The sequence below is a fragment of the Vicugna pacos genome, chromosome 23 (assembly GCF_048564905.1).
Source record: "Vicugna pacos chromosome 23, VicPac4, whole genome shotgun sequence".
NCBI classification, from domain to species: Eukaryota; Metazoa; Chordata; class Mammalia; order Artiodactyla; family Camelidae; genus Vicugna; species Vicugna pacos.
Genome location: NC_133009.1, coordinates 4,896,849 through 4,912,806, shown reverse-complemented (window position 1 = coordinate 4,912,806; position 15,958 = coordinate 4,896,849).

Sequence of the window (15,958 nt, the reverse complement as noted above, 5' to 3'; positions counted from 1 at the left end):
TTGATTTTTGTAACTTGCTCTTAAATTCAGCAATTTTGCTGCACACTCTTATATTAGTAAATTACTTAGGCCTCTCTATGCATGTATTGTTGTCTGCAAACAACAATCATTTTGTTTCTTTTATTCTGAATCTATTCAGCTCTTATTTCCTTTTCTTGTCTTACTGTGATAGCTAAGACTCCACTCCAATGCTGAAAAGCAGGCATCATTGATTTCTGATGTTAATGAGAATGCTTCTGAAATTTCACCATTAAGTATTATATTTATGGTAGATCTTCTTCACTTTTTAATTTTTAAAATATACTTAATTTTTATAGGCACACAGCATAAAGAGTCAAATGATTCTATAGTGGAGTTATGAGAAAAGTAATCCCCCCACACTACCCCTGTTTTTTAAAATTCCCTAGAGGTAATAATTTCCTAGTTTTCATTTTAAGCATTATTTATTGATCTTTCTTTTGAGCACAACAACACAGACCCACTGCTCACATGCCTGTTTCCTGTACTCCCATCTTCCCAACAGAGTGATGGAATAGTGACCTGCGAGTTTCCATCTGAGACTGACTTTGTATGATCTGAAAGCTGAATCTTTAGAGAGTAATAAAAACTTCTAGAGCCTCTTGCCTAAAATATTGAAAAATTTAAGAAAGGTGTGATTCATCCTCAAATAATTTAATCCAATCCTTTAAAAAAAGGATTTGTTTCCATGGATTTGAAAGTTGGTTTCTGCATGACTAACTAGTAGACTAAGATGTGGAGAAATCAAATTGAAATTGTTAGATGTCACTTCAGTTAAAGAAGAAAGAAGGGCTCTTTTCCGATATTCAGCTTGAACATCCATCATGTTTTCAGGTATAGACCTGTCATGAAAAATAAAATTTATTTATATATTTATCATAGCTCTTCTCTTAATAATCTTCCATTTTGGCCAAAAGGGTGACCTAAAAGTCTTCCCCACGTTATTCCTGGCCTGTGAAGAGTGGGGGATGTCTGTGTCCCTCTTGTGCTGCACTGCGACCTTTGCAGAAGGAAGTAGATGTGGGCCTTTTCTCCTGCAGACTCTGGGCGCCTGACCTGCAGAGACCTCTTCTTGGTTGAGACTCAGAACCTCTCAGTGTGTTGAGCTACTTGTTGACATTTCAGAGAGATGCATGGTCCCTTGCCATCACACTCATTATCCAGCAGGCAGTGGCCTTTCTGCCTCCCTGGGTAACCCTTGATTCACTGCCCCATAAGTGTCTAGATGGAGGAAGTGGTCTGAGGAAGATGGGCCATTATGGAAACTAATGCATCTTTTACAGCCTTGGTGTCGCCATCGTCTTTCTGTTCAGTTGGTTTAACCCTGAGGTTGATGGAAAGCCAATGGATAAAAGGGGTTGGTGTAGAGGACAGGAGGGTCAGCTGAACCAGTGCTGATTTCAGGGACTCTCCCAAAGCCTCCACTGTGTCCCTCTCACCACAAAACACCTTGTAAAGTCGTAAAATGTTGGGGTTGAAAGGGACTTATATTTTGGTTCCGACTAAGAGGCTGAGGAGTGATGGAAAGGATGTCAAGGACCATCAAGTCCCATTCTCTCATGGTCCAGAAGAAAGTCCAACCTGAAAGCCAAAGACACAAGTGAGGTTCTCAGCATCACAGGGATATCGACGGTGAGAGTCTGACCAACATCCACATTTGTCCATGTGCTCTCTTCTTCATCACGCCCTCAGGGCAGTGGTTCTCCACCCTGGCTGCATTTGTGAATCTCCTAAACACACTGTAGAATGCCCAGGCCTCAGGCACAGGGATTCTGACCCGCTGCCCTAAAGCAAAAGTTTCAACACTGAGGCTGATTAAGCCAACACAGTGCTTGACCCGTAGCAGAAGCTCCATTAGCTATTGTCGAAAGTTAATTCACAATTTAATGGGCACAAATGAGTCACTGAATTATCCCCACCATTTAACATGGCCTTATTTTATTTCTCAACTTTATTGTAGACATTTAAAAATATTTATAAAAATAGAGAGAACAGTATAATAATTTGTATAGTATAAAATTTGCCTTTTCATAGAGGTTTTCTGGAGAGTAGATTAGGGATTCTAATGCTGTTGAGAATTCCGACAGCCCCACTAGACCAGGATCAGGTTACCTGTGTGCAGTATCTCTGGGAACCTCTCAGACCACATCCCCCTGAATATGTGGCTGTGAGAGGTGCAGGTGGAGGGATGCAGGGGTCAGGCATCCTCATGGCCAGAAACATAGCAGACAGCTGAAGATGGGGACCCTTTATACAATCCGCACGTTCCCCGAGCCTGGCCCCAGGGCAGATCTCAGCTCCAAGGGAGGAGAGGCAGTTAGTGCTAGAGAGTGCAGTGACATCTCCCAGAGGCACTTGGCTCTTTGGCATGGCTTTTTAGAACAGGAGGTGATCCTGGTATGCTCATATAATGCCACTTTTGACTCCCTTTGAGGGATGGTTGACACTTTCTCCATTAGTTATCATCAGTCCATAAGTTTGGTTTTTTTAAGCTCCTTGTGGCTATCAGAACTCCACTAAATTTCCTTGAAGTTTAATGAAAGAATGCAGTGACTTACAGAGGATAAATACATAGCATAGCTTTTTAGTTTCCAGGTAAGCTGGGCCCCAGCCCACTAGTGGGCAAGGCTGTTTGAGGCTAGGAGCCCTGGAGAGAGGGGCTCTGGGGCAGTGGATGGAGGACAGGAGTGGGGAGGGGCACAGTTGCTGAATTCTGCTTCTTCCTCTAGTGTGCCCCCCTCCCCCAGAGAAGTAGAGCTCAGAAGTCATCATTCAGCAGGCCCCCAGACATACCCCACCCCACCCTTCTTCTGCTACGTGGGAGGAGGGAGATTTGCCTTCAGCGCCCTCCAAAGCTGGCTTCAGGGATCTGCACTTCTTTTCTTTTTATTCTTGCCCCACCCTCTCGGCGGCTTCCCAATAACCCCCTGCTGTGTCCAGCAGCCCAGGGACCCCCATGGCAAGTTTTACTGCCAATTTTGGGTGGGTGGAGGGGTAGGTGGCAGCCCGTGTTAGAGACATTCCTCTTCATTTCTCTTCTCATCCACATTGACCTATTCTGTGCCCCACTGACGGGGTGGCGGTGGTGGGAGCTCATTCATCGGTATTGCTAATGCGTACAGGTAGGCAGCATGAAATGGCCAAAGAACCTCTCATTCATCCCTGATGACAGCAATATCCCCAGCTCATACCATGGTTCTTGGTGGAGTGGGTGCTCCATAAATGTTTATTGGAAAAATGGATGGAAGAAATGGAAATATCATCGAACCTAAAGTTGAGAACCAAAAGTTCTTCTCTTGGTGCTGAAACCCTGAAATGTAGAGCCAACGGGGCCAGGAAATTCAAAGTCATGGGCCAGATCAGTTTTACGGGGACTAAATCTGAGCCAGAGTCCTGATCAGCAACGAGGATCAGCAAGTGTCCCACAGAGGATGTGTGAACGTCAGTCAGTGGGGCCCGCGTGTGGGGTGTTGTGGGAACACGAGGTCAGAGACCCCTCCTGAGAGTAACGCTGCTCTGTGAGATGCCTCCCACGCCGGCCCACGCCCACGTGCCCTTCCCAGGTCGACCTCAATTCACACCTGGTCTTTAACATATTTCTACTTTCAGAATTGGGGGTCCTGACTGCCTCAATTCAAAGGATGTCATTGTATAGCCAAACACATAGTTATTAAGGACCATTGTTTAAAATGGAATTGCTCCATTCTCCAGTGAAGTTTTAATGAACAGAAGGAAGATACTCTGGACAAAGGATTACATAAGAGGATGGATTTGAGCAAAAGAGATCTGGAGAGATGTACAGACTTGATTTTGTTTGTTTGTTTTCTAATATCTTCCTGGGTGTCAGCATTATACGTACACTCTCTAAAATTCTCACTGCAACCCTGGAAAATAAACACTGCATTATTATCCTTTTCCCACCTCCTCCTTTAATGGTGAGGAAATTGAGATGATTCAGAGTGGTTAAATGACTTCCCCACACAGCCAGGAAGTGAGGGACCAGGATTTCAGGTCTTTTCCAGAAGACTCCAGAACTCAATCTGTCCGCTCTAATATGCTGCTCTGAGGTATCTGGAAGAGGTGACATGAAAAGGTTGCCGCATCCCCATTATCCACTTAATAAAAACAACAATGCTGATAACAACTAATATTTACACACCCTTTGGAGCTGAAAAATTACTTTGATCTTCCATTATCTCATTTAAATCTCACCATAGTCCTTTCAGGTGGGTATTTCAGGCCAATTTTAAGGAGAAGGATATTGAGTTTCAGAAGAGCTCATTTCCAGGCCACAATCACCCAGGACATAAAAATTGAGATAAGGGACAAAACAAAAGCTCTTTGGAGTCTTCGTAAGGAGTATAAAGGGATTTTGAGAGTAGAATTTTTGAAAATCACTGCTCTGGGTCATCTCAACTTTGCATTTCTGCCCTTCTCCTAGTGACACAGAATTGAAATACAGGAATCATAGACTTAGGATCTTTAAACATGGAAGGACTCTCAAAATTGGCTTCCAAGTGGAGTCTGGGAGTCCCCCACAGGTGCCCCAGGGGCTGCCTTGGGGGCAAAGGGAAGGTCAAGTTGAGGGTGGGGGCTCCAAGAAAAATTGTTATTTGTAAAGCTGGCACTGGAGTCTCTCACACATAAGTTGCCTTGGTTTAGGAAAAGGCTTAACAAAACGCAGCGAGAGAGAGGTAAGACTCTGATGGTATGATTTGGAAGGCAGCAAGGAAGTGATGATTAAACCACTAGCATAAAAAACAAGCCAGGATTTGAAAAGGAAAGAAGAGAGAGGAGGAGTTAGAGAGAGCGAGGATTTAGCCTGCAGGCTGGTGCAGAGTCAGCAGAAACGGAACATGGGCTTTTCAAGAGCAGGGAAGTCTCATTCCAGCTACCTGCTGCAATGGCCCTCTGATGTACACCTGTCCTCCCCGTGCCCTCCTCGTTCCCCTACACATAGCTGCCTGCTATGGGGACATTTGAGAGGATGGGGAAAGGTTACACCCTACATTTTCGTCAGTGTTGAGACAGAAGAAGGAAAAACTGTAAGATGCAAAATGAGCATTTAGCAGAGCTGGACGTCGGAGCCCAAGGTGACGAGGAGTCAGCAGGGGCTTACGGATCTCCTGCAGCGTGTGGGATCGGGGTACAGACCACCTTCTCTAGATCCTGAGGAGCAGGTGGCCCAGCTGCCACCAAAACTAGTGCAGTAGCCCCTCGCTGGGCTCCCTGTCTCTAAGGTACCCTCAAATCCCACTTTTTCTGCTGCCTGATTATTTATCCTGTAACACCGTTTACAACTCTTCCCTGTGCAGGTAGCCACGTGGTTTCTTGCTTATTAAATCAAACCAAATTGCTCAAGCCTTGCCTTTCACACCATTGTCCTTGAACCTTCTGCCCTGGTCAGGCTGCTTTCCCTCTGCCCCTCCATCCACACTGCTGCCTGTGTCCCCACACCTTGGCTTTGTTTTTCCTCTCAGTTGAAAAATGTCGGGGGGGGGGCGGGTATAGCTCAAGAGGTAGAGAGCATGCTTAGCATGCAGGAGGTCCTAGGTTCAATCCCCAGCACCTCTAAAAATAAAGAAATAAACCTAATCCCTCCCTCAAAAAAAAAAAAACAAACAAACCCAAATAAATAAAAAAAAAATCACTCTTCAAAAAATATTTTAAAAAAGGAAACTAAAAGGAAAAATGCTCTTTGCTCCCAACAGACTTATCCAAATCCTACCAGCCTTCAAGGCTCCCCTCCTCCACAGCTTCGCACAGCAGGGCAGTCTCTCCTGCCCAACCTCGCAGTGTAGGTGAACTTGATCATGCGGGGAACTTGGTCATGCTCAATTCTCCAGGCCTCCCTGATAAAGCTGTAAACGCATCCTGTGAGGCAGAGGACTACTGATAGATGTCTCGCACGTCTCAAGTAACTAATGACCGCCTGCCCCAGGCTCTCTGAGACGTACTCAATTTCTTGCAAAACTTATCTTCGATCATGCATCCTAATTTAGGATTCAGGAAATGCAGACTCCGTGCTGGCAGTGAGATTCAAAGACTACAGGTAGCAAAGAACTCAGTTGTAATACCCGTTACAACTTTGGGCCTGGTGGGCAGGTACAGACTGCTAGGCTGGAAGTTCTGTTTACTCCAGGCTTTGTGGAGCCTTCATGACTAGACTCACTGGGGCTGATGGCCATTTGCAAGGCTCAGACCCTGAGATTCTGGGGATCGATGACCCTCTCCCAACTTCCCAGACATTGTCCCAGGTGGAAAAGGAATTCATCCAAGGAGGAAAGGAGGAGAGTCAGTGCGTGCACGTGAGACTCTGAAAGCTGCACAGCACAGTGGGCCTAGGTGCCAGCTGGGCTGGGATCCTCAGGAGAGGAACATTTATGAACTGGTAGAACAAGCTAAAGTAAAGAGCCCTGCCACCAGATGTGCTGGAGGACAGAGCAGAGGCCACCCTGGCTGGGGACCCTATAACAGTTCCTAACACCGGGGCTGCTCTCAGCAGGGAAACTATGGAGGCAGAACAGAGAAGTGAGCCCGTCTACGTGGAGGCAGGAGGGACGTCCCTGTCAAGCCGGCCAAGCATGTCAGTCCTGTGACAGGAGAGCCTTGGAGTAAGGGTGAGAGGTGGGGGTGGGGTTGGGAGAGATGCCAAACCAAGGGTCTGGGAGCCACTTGGTGAGCATGGGTAACCACAGATAGGGAACCCCCCCACCAGGTGGCCAGAAGGACTACAGCTCAGAAGCACAGAAGAGGAGGATGCCCCAAGATGAGCAGAGATTTCCAGCCTGGGATTACAACAATGCTGCTGGTCTGAGCCGGAGTTGTGTTTTTGGTTTTTGTTCTTGAGATATGGAATATTGATCAATTAAATGGAATCTGTGCCCAGGAAAGGGTCAGTTACCTTTACTAACTCATCTTTGGCCGGTAAGGAACTGATTCTAGAGTTTCCAAGGACTTCAAAGCTCATTTGGGGTATTGATACCCACGTAAGGTAAAGGCAACCTGCAAGCACTTGGGATCAGAAGGATCACTTCCCATGCCTTCAGGAAGAGCCTTTAGACCGAGGTTTCCTTCCCTCTTTAGGCCCTCTTCCCTTCTGGAACTTCATTACAAACATGCCCAGGGCTTACTTTTAGAATATGTGGTTATCATTTCATGCTCTGTTTTTTCCCCATTGCCCTTGCTTGAGTCACGGTGATGTCATAGGAGGTAGGCAGACAGTTTCCTTATCTACAAGCTGGGGACACTGAATACCCACTTGCAGGTTATTGTGAAGATTAGAGATTATGTTTGTGGTGCCTGACAGAGCTTAGTACATGCCTACGTGTTCAAAGAAACGTACATCATGTTATTTTGTTAACGCTGCTGCTGTTCCCTGCTGCTCCTCCTGGCTCTGGCTCCTTTTTCTCTTTTTAGAAAGGGAGCATGCAGGTTGGAAATTAGGACTTAAAATACAATTCCATTAGCTGTAGCTTCTTTGGGCATTTCTCTGTGGAGGGGTAAGTGATGGTGTAGGCAGGAGAGACGGAAAAGACCTTTTTATCTGTGATGCGAGCGCCTGGGTTATACCCTGACATCACTGACGGGACCATTTGCCTCTAAACGATCACCTGGTTATTCCCCAGGTGTGCAGTGAAAGCCATTTATAAGCTCCTCCCTCCTCTGAAGTATTTTTAAAAATCAGTTCAGCGTGAAACTAACAATTTACATTCTACCAGATGCTGGGGTGAAGGAAATGGGGAACTGAAATCTTTCCAGGAAAGAAGAAATAGAAATTTAAGAAAAACTCAACTCAACTTCTATCCATTTATTAGGTCCCTACTAGATTTAAAAGATAATGCTTCTCAGTTTGTAGCCTGGAGATCTCCAGCATGACAGCCTTCCGCAGTTACTTGTCTGGAAACAAAAGGCAGATTCCTGACCTCACCCCAGTCCTACCAGATCCGTCTTTGGTGGTAAGAATCAGGGAGCTACATTTTGAATAAGTTCCCCACCAAAGTCTGAGAATCACTGCAACATAGGAAATACTAAGGAGTGTAGTGTATGTCTTTGGGCAGGTTGCAATATAGGTGGAGCTGATAAAAAAGCAGGAAGGTGATATAATCACTGTGTGTTCTAGAAAGATCCTTCTGGCAGGAGCGAACAGGATTGGCTTGACTGGGAAGCTGGAGGCAGGAGCTCTATGCAGAGATGTTGGCAGTAAGCCGAGAGGAGATAAGGGCTGGAGGTGCTGAAAAGGGGAGACAGATGCCGCATGGCAGCCTGCGTCAGAGATGTACGTTCTTACTGCAGGCGGTCACCAATTCCTTCTGGAAGTTGGAAGGCTGTAGCTGGCAAACAAATAAAAAGTATGAAATAGTACGGAAAAAAAAATGGATCCAGTTTTGATAGTTTGAGTCTCCGAGTCCCGGAAAGAGGATGGTCTGCTTTCTCTGAGTGTGATTTTAAAATAAAACAACACTGAAGGCTCAGATGGATGCTGAAATTTAAAAAGCTTCCTTCTAGAGTCTCCAATTGCAATATTCTGGATAAATTCACCAGAGCTGCCCTTTCCTGGTTTTTTTGTTTTTTTGTTTTTTTGGGTTTTTTTGGTTCTTCTGCTTTGCTGGGGCTTTAGTACAGGCTTAGTCTTTCTATGAAGGTATCAGAACCAGCTGGGGAGGCAAGGTGGGTAGAAATAAGTCAGGGGGGTACTTTGGGAGGGGTTGGCAGTGGGGAGTTTTGAGCCGGATTTCACACAGGATGGTGAATATAGAATAAAAGTAAGAAGGAAAGTCATTGTAGGGGGTGAAACTGACAAGGGCAGAGAAACTGCAGCTTCTGGATAAAATTGAACTCAGCCCACAGGGTTCTAGAATCTAGGTAAGTGATCTGGCTAAGAAGGGTGAATATCCTTCCAGACTGGGACGGGCTGTCTTCGTTGTTCTGCTCCACTGCCGTCAGCATTGGCTGCACGGGGATTTGGGACCTCAGAAGAATGCACCCCTTGACTTGAGGGGAAAGACCAGAAAACGCCACAGGCTAACATGAAGCCTGGTCAACTGGAAATGGATACACTTGGCCTCTGTAGACACCGAGGGGAAATGCTTTGTCTGCATGAAGCCAAGAGCCTGAGTTGGAGATCCACACGCAGAGAATCTAATAGGCCAAGGTAAGTTCTACAGTTAGAAAACAACAAAAGTCTGCCTATTTAATTTTTTTTAACCAGTATTTTCTAAAACATTTCATCATGGGATCCTTTCAAAATATAAGGTAGAAGTTGCAAACTAACCAACTGACTGACTCTGGCCCGGACATGTTTTGTTTGTTTAGAGGAGCATTTTTTAAAACTTTGAATTGGCTGTCAGTATGTATATTTTTTAAATCAGGTGATTTCACCTAAAAATCCAGATTACCAACTGCTCTTGAAAAAACTCAGATCTGGAGGCTTAGAGACCTCACCCCTTAGGCCACAGTCAGTGGAGCTGAGCAGTGGTCACTGTGAGAAGGGGGCGCCCTCCCCAGTTTGTCAGAGGCACCAGGACCCACACCGTCCCCTCCCCCACTGAGCATCAGATGCCACTTACCGTCACACCTGGGCTGCTTTTTTCTCACAGCGAAGAGCAGTAAGAAGCATATTTATGCTCAAATTGCTATTGAAATTGCTCTCTTATTCAGCCTGTCTCGCTCCTTTATGCTACACACCTGGTCCCTGCAGCATTTAAGTTGGCGTGCCCTGTAACAGTCGATATCTGTTCATGTCACACAGAACCGCGTGAAGGGAAGGGCTGCCAGGCTGCACGCCCCACCACTCCCACCTGCACATCTGGGTGTAGAAATGCCAGAACCAGCACTTCAGAGAGCCCTGGGCTGGGGCATTGCCCAGGTGGCCATGAAGTCACCGCCTCTCCCCCAGAATCTCAAGACAATCTCAGGAAAGCATGATTGGAATATAACTGACATGAAGAAAGTTGTAATCTTTTGAGAGGGTGTCACGTGGCTAACAAAAGGTATTCAGAAAGAGGAAGAGTCCACCCAAGGGTATTTTAGGTGTAAAACCATCCTTGGAGGGGGCTCTTCCGCGGTCTCTTCTACAGCCTGAGTAAAACCTCCTTCAACAGCCACCCCTTTCCTTTGGACAAATTCTGTGCTCACCAAGCAGTCTCCTGGTTATAAATTCCATTTGGGAAATGTGTGTCTTGAAAAGCAGACGTGGCTATTCTGGTCACTGGAGAGCCAGGCTCATGCATTGCTCACTTGTAGAATGGCCTTCTGGAATGCATGTTTCTTGTGCGCTGTGGTTAGCACAAGCCTGTATCCCCCAGGACCTGAATTCATAAAACTGAGCTCCTGGCCATGCAGAGCTGAGGACAGAACATTGATGAGTGGCATCCTCACCAAAAGACAGAGTGCCCTGCCGGCGCTGCAGGGAGGTGGGCCCGCCCAGCAGGTCTAAGTTTCCTGGGCTGCAGGTTTCTTGGTTTATTTTGTTCCCAAGCTCTCACTGTCCCTGGGAGATGTAACTGGTCTCTGATCGTGATTAGTGCCTCGTGCTGTGCCTGACACTGAGGAGCCTTCTGTAAATGTTTATGGAAAGAATTTCAAACGGAAATATTATAGCAGAAGCCAGGTGACGTCCCACCTCCCCCTCCCACTGCCTACCCCCACCCCATCAGAGATGTTTGAGGAGATTCTTGCTCTGCTTGGGAGGCTGTACTCTTGATTCCAGAGGTCCTTTACTTCTTGGATTCTACAATTGGCTTCCTAGGCTGACTGTGGCAGAGGGCAGAGCAAGAAGAAGCCACAACAGGGCTGGCATTCGGCCAGTGGGCAGGCTAAAGGGTGGCTCTGAAGTGAAAGGGCAGCATTGCCCCAGCAGATATCTCTCAGCTTCCTGGTAATGAGAGGGAGAGGCGCTCTCCTGGGATCCCTGGATACCTGGGAGAGGGAAGGGAGGTAGGGGAAGAAAGAAGGAACGCGTTGATCAGCTTGGCCATCCTCCAAAGCAGCAGGTAGGTGCCAGGTTAGAGCAGGGCACCGAGGGGCTCCTGCCTGCCCAACACTGGACAGGATGTGCTTGGGGCCAGCCCTGCTCATCATGTTTAAAAATGCTATACATCCTCTACGTTTGAGTCTAGTCTAGTGTCCTGCCAGCCCTTTCCCACTCCACCCTGCCCTCCCCCGTGGGTGGGGAGTGAATGGAGAAGATGCAGCAGACCACCCACCCCACACCGTGATCTCAGAGGAAAATTGTGCTGATAAATCTGTTTCTACAATGATGCCAATGACTCCTACAGCATTAACCATTGCTTTTGCGTTTTTCAGAAAGACTGTTATAATGAACCCCATATACCCACCCTCTTGATTTAACATTATTTTCATTTTGCCATATTTACTTCTTTTTAATGCAAATCATGGAATATGAAGCTTTAAAAAAGAGCATTTTCTGACATAAACATTATGGCATTATCATACCTAACCAAACGAACAATGTCATTGAACCCTCAGTCCATATTCAGACTTCCCCAATTGTCCCAAGAATGAGTTTGTATGGTTGGTTTGTTGCAGCAAAGCTTTTTAAGCAGTATTCCCCTGCAGCCTCGGGCCTCTGCCCAAATGTCTCAGAGACCAGCAAGGGTGAGGCTGATGGGAGAGACTAGGCCTCCACTCCTGCTTCAGCCAGAGCGGGTTTTATTATCAGGAACAAAAGGAGTTTTCTGGTAAAAAAAATTTTTTTTGAAAATCATTTCCACAAGGCATTACTTTTCTCAAAATTTTCAAGAGAATGTCTGGTGCTGTAACTGCCTTAAATCAAAGGGATAACTTCCTAGTGGTGGGACAGTGGGGAGCCAGGGTTGGGGCTAGGGAGATTTGGCAGAGAGTCCAACAAAAGGAGAGCTTTTATTCCCATTGGGCATGAACTTGGACTCCCAGAGCAGACCTTGCTAGTGCTTGAAATACCTTGGGTTCGCTTGGTGTCCCTCCCCTGGGTGCTAACACATCTCACTAGCATTTTGCCGTCTCCCTTTCTAGACTCACTCTAGGAATCTCTCTTAGTTCTTGTTCGTGCATGAGGCAGCCTGGCACACCCTGAGGTCAATGAATTTTGAAGCCCTTCCCGGCTCAGTTTATACTTTAGACTTTCCTAGGTGCACTCTGAAAAACCTGACGTGGGAGGAATGCTCTTCCAAACTTCTAATTGTCATAGCAAGGCATTCCCACAGCAAGGTTAACGCAGAGCATTGATAACACAGACCTACCAGTTGCAAAGCAAGAGGTAATCTATCACAGACGCAACACACAAGCAACTGGACCCAGCAAGGGGCTGTGGCTGCCGTTCTAACAGCCAAAAGAGGACAAGCCTGGATAATGAAGAGGAGTCGGAGATTCTAGGAAATTCTGATCTTTTCAGGGAACCTCAATAATCACAACTTTCAATAACAAGCAGCTCAAGACCTTTCTCCTCCTTCAGAGCCTGTGCCCCGATGAACCTGCCAAAACACTCAGCTTGCTTTTGAGGGTCTGGAAGTCACATTCAGCTGATGATATCCATCTATCTTGTCTGCCCTGTTCAATTGCAGAACTGTGAGCTCCATGAAGATGATAACAATGTCGATTTTATATGAACACACACACAACAATGAACATATGTCTATCCACTAATATGTAGATTATACACAAATAAACACAGTTTGGGCAGAGGAAAAGCTTGGGAACATTAGAGTTGAGTCATCTTTCCCCAACACCAATATTTTTGTAATTTCTCAGTAAGGGCTTGTAAAACTCTAGCTTGGGGGAAGGGTGTGGCTCAGTGGTTGAGCACATGCTCAGCATGCACGAGGTCCTGGGTTCACTCCCCAGAACCTCCAAGCAATAAACAAACCTCATTACCTCCTCCACACCCCCCCTAAAAAAACTCTAACTTGCCTTTGAATCTAAGTAATATTTATGAGTACCTACCAAATACCTAGTTCTCTCTGGATTTAAGAGATGCATAAATTATTATCTCTTCCCTGGGATATTTGTGATCTGGTTGGTGATACAGATCCGCCCATGAGAAAGATTGTCACACAAGAGAGTATATTCTCTCACCGCTATTCAAACCTGGCCCTGCCTTCAAAGTCCAAGTCAAGTCTTCCCCTCACACTAACCATTCATCATTCATTCTGATACTCAACCAGGCTTTACTGAGGACCTAGTGCATGCCAAGGGCAACATCCAGGAACCAGATACATCACAGTGAATGAGACAGCCACCCTTCCCATTCTAACACTTAAACCAGTCTTGAGACTGATTTGATTGTTACATGTGTGGGTATGCCGTCTGCACAAAGCAGTAAGCTTGTAACTGAGCAGGCCCCTGTGGAGCCTTCCAGGGTCAGATCCCTCTCCCATAACCTCTACTGTAGCTCCTCTCTGAAGCACCCAGAGAATAGTATCTCATGCATATTTCCTGTGTTTTTCAGATGCTTAAAAACCACCACCAAAGGGAAGAAATTAACCACTTGATGTTCCAGAGTGAGTGGCCCCAGACCTTCTGGCACCTGGGGGTTGACAGTATTGACTGTCCTGTTATCTCGACATCAGCCAATGAGAGGATTGTGCACGAGCTGATCACAAGCCCTGCAACCCTCCTCCCTCACCTGGGCTTTAAATATACTTTGGTGAAACCCTTCGAAGAGTTTGGGGCTTTCTTGGGCATGAGCCACCCCGTCTTCCTTTCTCAGCCCTGCAATAAGCCTTTCTTTGCTCCAGACTTCAATGTTTCAGTTTGTTTGGCCTCAGCGGGCACAAGAATTTGCCTTCAGTAACAAGCTCCTGAAAGATAGTGACCATATCTTAACATTCTTTTGTCATCCCCTCACCAGCTCAAATTTGGTCGTGGAACTTACTGAATGAAGTTTAAAAGTCTGGGTTATATGGAATCTTCAGTCAACATGAAAAATTCTAAATAGGTAGTAACATCTTAACACAGAAAAACCTTAAAACACTAAGAACTCTTGCCCATCCTTCAAAACTCATCTCAAATGTCACCTCCTCCATGACGCCACTTACCCAGGCAGGTTTAGTCCCTCTCTTCTCTCTGAGTCCATACTACTTGGCGAAGACCTCCATAGACAAACTATTGCATGGCTGCTGTAATTATTAGTTTACCTAAGTTTCCCCTAAGTCAAGCAGCTGGGTGTTTCAGGAGAAGGGGTGGGGGTCCCTTAGCCTGTCCAGGAAGACAGCTCCTCCCTGTATCTTGGATGGAGGGTTAGTAGAGGATACACATGCCCAGCAGGCTTTTTTTTCCTGATGGAATGGCAAATAAGCATTTCACAATTACCACTCGGTGCACATATACGGCAGACCTCCCTATTCTCTTTTTCCTGAGACTGTAAGAATAAAGTTTTCTGGGAAGAGGACAAAGGGAGAGGTAGTAGTCTGTGAATCCAGGACAGTCTCCCTTAAGCTGGGGTAGTGGCCACCCTACTAAAGACCACCCCGTTTTCCTACTGTTGAAGCCAACAAAAGGAGTCCAGGTGAGTAGAGACAACACAACCCTTTTTAAAAGCAGTGGCTGTTAAATGTTAGCCAGAATCAGAATCACCTGGAGGCTCATTAAAAGTAGGTTGCTGCATTTCACCACCAGAGTTTCCCCTTCGGTAGGTCTGAGTAGGACCCGAGAACTTGCATTTCTAACAAGTCCCCACGTGGTGCTGATGCTGCTAATCAGGGGCTAAATTTAAGAGCCTCTGCTCTGAAACATGGGCTTCTTAGCCACACGTTGGAATCACCTGAGAATTTAGAAAAACCATACTGGTGCTTGGGTCTCACTCCCAGATGGTCTGATTTAATTGCTATGGGGATTTTAATCCCCCCACCTAGGTGATTCTCCTATGCAACAAAGTTTGAGACCACTTCTCTAAAGGCTCTGCTACCCATGAAGTGCTCTGACCTGAGTTCATTTCCTGACATTCATTCATTTGACATTCAGCACGTATGTACAGAGCAATTGCTGTGTACCGTGTGCTGTGTCAGAGGCTGGTTGGCTAAAATAGACACGACCCCTCCCTCCAGGAGCTTACTATTTAAGAGGAAACATAACATAAATAAGTCAATAAAAATAATGTGCAATTAAAAATAAATTGGAGGAAATGTTCATAGCAGCACTATTTACAATAGCTGAGACATGGAAACAACCTAAATGTCCATCGACAGTTGACTAGATAAAGAAGTTGTGGTATATTTATACAATAAAAATGGAAAAGTCATGCCATTTGCAGCAACATGGAGATTGTCATCCTAAGTGAAGCAAGCCAGAAAGAGAAATAAAAATACCATATATCACTTACATGTGGCATCCAAAAAACAAAAGACACAAATGAACTTATTTACAAAAGAGAAACAGACTCAGAGACATAGAAGACAAATGTATGGTTACCAGGGGGAAAAGGGGTGGGAAGAGATAAATGGGGAGTTTGAGATTTGCAGATACTAACTTCTATATATAAAATAGATAAAGAAATTTCTACTGTAGAGCACAGGGAACTATATTCAGTATCTTTCAGTAACCTATAATGAAAAAGAATATGAAAAGGAATACATGTATGCACATGTATGACTGAAACATGATGCTGTACACCAGAAATCGACACAACATTGTAAACTGACTATACTACAATTTTTTTAATTGTTTTAAATATATTGGAGGAGAAGAGCAGGGAGCTAGGTGTAAGAGGGAGTAAGAGCAGAGGAGTCATTGAGGATGGCTCAAAGATGATGTTTAAGCTGAAACATGAACAATTAGGAGCCAGCCAGGCCACGTGTGGGGAGAGGATGCTGGTCACAGGTGCCTGAGCTTGCGTATCCTTTGTGCCCCGTAGGGGCTAATTCACCAGATATTAAGTTACACACATCAGTTGAACATCTCTTCTTGATGCAGACTGGCCTGCAGGCTGTTCTAATGAGGGGCC